Below are 6,253 nucleotides of genomic sequence, written 5' to 3' on the forward strand. Positions count from 1 at the left end.
AAATAAGACTCTAAAAATAGGTGTCAGAACTAGAGGTCCCTTGCACTGGGGACACTATTTTCAGCTCAGCAAGCCTCTACTCATCTCAATATAAGCAATACATCCCCAGACTACGGGCTGCCTTTGAGCGTGGGCTGGCATCCTCAAAGCTCTAACGGGGGATCAGCTTCCAAACTCAGGGAATGCCCAGCCCTGTTCCGATCCTGCAGGTACAAAGCAATCACTATACACCGTCCGCTAATGGGGTCCCGTCTGCCAAGTGTACTTAGAGAAGTGTCTTCCTAAAACACGAGCTCCGTGGGGCACAGTCAGGGAAAGATCCTTCGTGGTCAAATAAGTGTGTCCAGTTTTCAGGCGAACAGAGGGCTTCTTGCGTTCTCTAATAAGTCACGTGCAAGGCTGACGTAAGAAGGGAAGACATCATATGCAGTATTTTCCAAACTCCATTTAACCGTGGGTTTTTGTTTGCTTGTTGTTTTAGATGCCTAAAACCTGTCTTGAAATATCTCACAAAAGACCTTGTGAGAAAGGTAAGGAGTCATTCTGTAACTAGCTACCTAAGCAAGGAAGCCTTCATTGATGACAATGGGGGGGGCCATGGTCACCCGTGGTCTGCACAACAGTGTCTCTATTTTCTATTTTCCTATCTCCAAGTCACACCCAGCCAGCTCAAGCCTCCCCTCCCCTCTCAGTTGAGCTCTCAGAAGACAACCATCAGTGTTGACTGTGAAAGTGACAGCTGATATCTGGCCAAGAACAGCTATCGCGCCCAGGTGCCTGGTGACCACCACAGTCCACGTCGCAGTCCACGTGCCTTAGCTTTCCCTTTGGGGAAATCACGACATCTGACTCTCCAGTCATAGCACCGCCTGGACCGCCCACAACCAGGCTGCCTGGGCACCAGCAAAACAGATGGCGGCCGCTCTCCTTGCAGGTTGGTTTTTATTGCTATTATGGTACAATTCGGTCTGGTTCCATATCATTATATTTGCTAACTGTCATAAACCTGACATCACGGAATTTTTATCTCAGCACCAAGTCATTCCTGATCTAAACCATGCCAGGCTCGATCAACCAATCCTTGTCAGCCTCCCTTTCCACATGCACGTAGCTTGTAGACAACTCCAGGCAAAGGAGTCAGGCAGGTGCTCGGCAGGTCTCTGGCCCAGGGTCAATGCTAGGCTCTGGCTCTCTCTGGTGTTTGTCCGCTAAGGTTTCCACTGAGAAATAGCTCCTTCTTCCGCCCAATCCTGCCCCCTCACTTCCTGCCAGGTGCACCTCTACAGCGCACTCCGCGGTCAACTTCCTGCATGCAACTCCCCACCTGAGTCTGTGTTCAGGAAACCCAGTGTGAGACACTATGCTAAGTGCTACCCTCACAACCAGAGAAAAGACCAAACGAATGTTTTTGTTGAGCACCAACACACACAGGGCATGCTGTCGGCTCTGGGGAGACATCAAACAGGATCCATGTGGAAACTGCTCTCAAAGAACCAGAGCCTAGTCGGGAACCAGAGGAGAAACAACTCGGTACATAGCCAGCGCATGTCAGATGCTGCCAGGTGGAAATGCCTATGTTATGGGAGTAAAGAGTGGAGACATGGAGTAGTGAGGGGAAGGGAGGCACAGAGAGGGTGCTGACTCAAGGAAGCTTACTCGGGGAAGTGATTTTTTAACTGACCACTGAAAAGATGAGTATTTACAGGAATTTCTTCCAAAAAAATAGAACCACGAGCCTCTCTCCAGACCTCCTGGCCACGAGAAGTCAAGGTGCCATGCAGGGAGGGAGGGCTGCCAAATTCTGGGGTGATTATTTGAAGGGCCATTTGCATACAAATATGGGCATATTCTCTGTCTTCCTGTTCTGATCACATACAAAAATAAGATAGATCCCCGAACACAAGTCTAACTTCCACATGCCCTCTGGGAGGCTTGTGTCAATAATGAAAAAGGGGTTTTCCGTGGGTAAAACGTGCTTTTCAAGGTCTCAAGAAGTTTGCAAAAACAATCCACGTCTCTGAGAATCTGGGCCTCTCTGGGAGTCAGGAATTCAGTGGACAGCGACTATGTTTGGGGAACATGAACCTGAGACAGATTTTCGTTTTTGATGAACATTTTGTGTTTTCTCAGGTGGCTTTGTGCCTCAGTCCCAGTATATCACAGCTTGGCTGCTTAGGGAACACGTGATTCCCCACTGACATTCAATCCACCTCCTCAGCAGCTCTCAAGTCCACCCACTCCTCTCCATTCCTCCGGAGGCCAAGCTGCTAGCAGAGCTCCCGAATGTACCCCAACCAAGATTGAACCTGAAACCTGGGTATGTGCCCGGATCAGGAATCGAACTGACCACCTTTTTGGTGTATGGAACAACACTCCAACCCACTGAGCCACCCGGCCAGGGCTGACTGCTGCTTCTTTACTGACGATAACGCTAGCTTCACTCCATTCCTCTCTTAGAAGATTATATTATTAAGAAACCCAGTCACAGAATTACCTCAAACAAAGACAGCCTTCGAGTCTCCTAACAGCCCAACCCTGTCAGTCCTTTCTGACGCCCTCTTACAGAGACACCCACATTCTCCACGTTTATCCCCCTTGTTGCAGTGACCACTGCACTCAACTTGCTGAAACACGGGAGTGTGCCCGGTGGTCTCTGGCTACGGAGCACTGGCCACTGCTTAGCTCTAAAAGCGCAGGGCTCCTCGGCCAGAGCCACCTGGTTCAGGTCCCAGCTCTGCCACTTGCTCCCTAGGCCAAGTCAAACCACTTCTCTGGGCCTCAGGATGCTCATGTGGAAAACAGGGATAATGTAATTGTGAGTGCCTCTCTCAGCTTTTCTATGGATTATAAGGTAAAACATGTCAAGTCCATGGAGCACCGTATTTGAAACACACATCTGATCAAGTCCCGCCTACTGAAACGGACAGCCAAAGTCATCGATGCCTCTGAAAGGCCTTTGTTGCTTGGCTGCCGCCTATCTCCTCAGCCTCTCAGTACTTCAGTTTTGGGATATTGGGATAATAATATCAATACCAAAAAAATATCACAAAACTAAGGCAAATTTCGAAAACATATTGGCTGTTGTCTTTAGAATACAGCTCACTACCAGCACTTAGTAGGCACACAACAAATTTGTTTTACCGTACTCCTCTGGACAAACTATTAACTCTTTCAGGGCCTCTGTTTTCTCAACTAGAAAACAGTGGGATTAGATAAGACCAGTGCAAATCAAACTGTGTTCTGTTGGGTGTTCAATGTAGGTGTTTTGGGGGTTCTGCAAATTTTTATTTTTATTTTGTAGGTGCTCTGACTGACATAAGACTGCTGATGTCATCTGTGAGCCCTGGAATTCATATGGAAAATAAAACCTCAGCAAATAGAAAATCAGTACTTATTTGAACATGAAGTCCTAAGTTCAATTGTTTGAGTTTGAAATATATTTCATCAAAAAGACCTCATGGATTAATGTTAATACATGTAAAATATTAATTTAATGTGTTTTATATATTGACATTCCAAGTATTTTTTGTAGAAAAATAAAGGCTCTGAAGCCAAAAAAGTCATAGCTCTAGCCCTGGCTAGTGTGGCTCAGTTGGTTGGGCATCAGTGCCGTGAAAGAAAAGGTCATTGGTTCAATTCCCGGTCGTGGTGCATGCCCAGGTTGCAGACTCAATCCTCAGTAGGGGGCATGCGGGAGGCAGCCAGTCAATGTTTCTCCCTCTCCTTTCCTCTCTCTAAAATCAATAAAAACATACTTTTTAATAAGTCATAGCTCTAAATTTTTATACGATTATAAAAATCACCTCTGCCTGTCTTCTGATTTGGGGCCCAGGGGTGTTTATAATAGACCTCAGAAGATCCCAAACACTTATGATTAAAGGAAAGTCACTCAAAAGCCTGTATCTTTTCAACAGTTACCTGGGCAGACAATTGCTGACTTTTAAACATGTGAATTGTTTGCCTGAAGAGGTAGAAAAAAAATGCTTCCACTTTGGAGCAAATGGCACCATCCTGTATTACCCACAGCAGCCAAGACACTCAAACAGCAGAGCCAACAACACAATGGGACTGCCACCGGCCTCCTGAGCCCGAGTGCAGTGACCGCACTTGCACTGCTGAGGGTATTACTTTTAGATGCACTAGAACAAGCCCTTGAGGTGATTGCATTCTCTCCTGCCTAAATAACGCTATCCAGTTTTACAGAATCATTTTATTCTAGCAATCAGAACTGCCCTGGGGAAAAAATCAACAAGGTCATGGCTACACCAGCTGAGATACTGCAACATCCTAAACACGGATGGTTTAAGAGGTGGTTGTGATAACAGATTAGATTGGAAGAAACTTTGATAATCACCTCCCAAACATGGCTTAATAAGCAAATATCAAAGAGTTTCAAAGTCTCAGTAGTGATCTCAGCCAATCCTGTCAGGTGATAAGGAAACAGGCCCAGAGGAAGGACATGGTTTCAACTGGCAATGTAGTAAAAATACTAGATGAAGCCTTAGTCTCCCAGCCCTTTCTATTATACTCTATACTAGAGGCCCAGTGCATGAATTCATGCACAGGTGGGGTCCAGCCAGCCTGCCCCAATGGGGGCTGATGGGGCCAGGCTGGTGGGGGGAAGGGGACACAGGAGGTTGGGAGCCAATCAGGGCCCCTATCAGGCCGGTTGGCCGCTGCAGTGTGTGTCCTAACGACCAGTCGTTCCAGTCATTCCAGTCATTCCATCATTCAGGTCACTTGGCTTTTACGTCCTATATAATAAAAGGCCAATATGCAAATTATCCCCTCGACCGGGATTTAGACCAGGGGGCGGGCCGACCAGCCAACCGCCCATGGCCCCTCCCCCTGGCCAGCCCCACCCCCGATTGCGCCCCCCCCCCCAATCAGGGGCAGGGTTGGCAGGACCCCACCTGTGCACGAATTCATGCACTGAGCCTCTAGTATATAGATATTCAATATGCCTATTCTAATTGAGAGCTAATTGAATTGTAAGTGCCTGGTCTAGTAAAGAGAATATCCCATTGCTAGGAGCCTGGTGAACAAATCATCTAAATGACACTCCCACTGAAAATAACCAAATGGTGGTAAATCCTTTAAAATCTTCTTAAACGCAAAGATGATTGAACAAGAAAAGGAATACTGAGGCCAAAAGCTAGGTGAAGAGGTAGAACACTGAAGTCAGCTTTTGCCTTTAGGCAACTATTAAATCTGCTGGAATTGACCATCGGTGTTCATGTTTGACAAGGGCAAGGACACCCAAAGTCTTGTGTTGAACCTGCCCCATAAAGCTAGAAACCCAAAGACTATGCTTTCAGAAAATGGGTGTATTGGCAGAATTGTGCTCTCTGCCAGGGGATTAAAGGAAGGTTAACTTGCTGGAATCTTGACTCTGAGAAAAAGGAAAAACCCACCCCAGAATCTGTAACCCACAAGCCACCCTTCCTACAAGCTCACCGCCTGAACTCACACTACATGGGAGGCCCACAAAACCTCATGCCAAGAAGTTAGCTTAAATTGGTCCCATTCTGGTAGCACACCCAAGCATTCGTCAGAAGCAAAGAAAATGGTTCTTGGGATAATCCACTCTCATCCCAGGCTTTGAAGAATCCTCATTGGCAATAATTTAAGAAATGTATTCTTAAAATAGAGATTCATTTAAAATATACCAAAAATAAGCAGATACAGACTCACAACAAATTGATTTCAGATACTGAAATATCAAACACTGAAATAAAATATTCATACCGTTTAAAGACAGAAAACAAATTGCAAATATACAGAAGAAATTATTTTTTAATCATCAGCAGGTTTTTCCAAAAACTAAACTGGTAATAAAAATATAATACTTGATATTAAAAACTCAAAGAATGATCTCAGAGGGTAGGAGTGGGAGAGGGGAAGAGATTAACATGTATAACCCATGGACATGGATAATAGTGTGGTGACGGCCTGGGGTGGAGCAGGGGATGGGTGGAGGGGGGAAAAGTAGCAGGGAGGGGGTAGGGGTTATTGGGACATCTGTAAAAAATAATAATAAAATAAAACCTCCAAGAATGCTCTGTTTTCAGGTGAAGAGTAAGCAAGCCCACTGCACCTCTCTCCCCCACTGAAGGAAGCTATAAAACCTGGACAGAATGCATGGAGCAGCTACTAGCAGGCTCAGACAAGAAAAGGGTAGCATGAGACTTGGGGGAGAGGGCCAGGATGTGAAATACAATCGAACCACTGGCATTCTTCCAGCCTGGCTCAG

The sequence above is a fragment of the Cnephaeus nilssonii genome (assembly GCF_951640355.1).
Source record: "Cnephaeus nilssonii genome assembly, chromosome: 17".
Classification (NCBI taxonomy): domain Eukaryota; kingdom Metazoa; phylum Chordata; class Mammalia; order Chiroptera; family Vespertilionidae; genus Cnephaeus; species Cnephaeus nilssonii.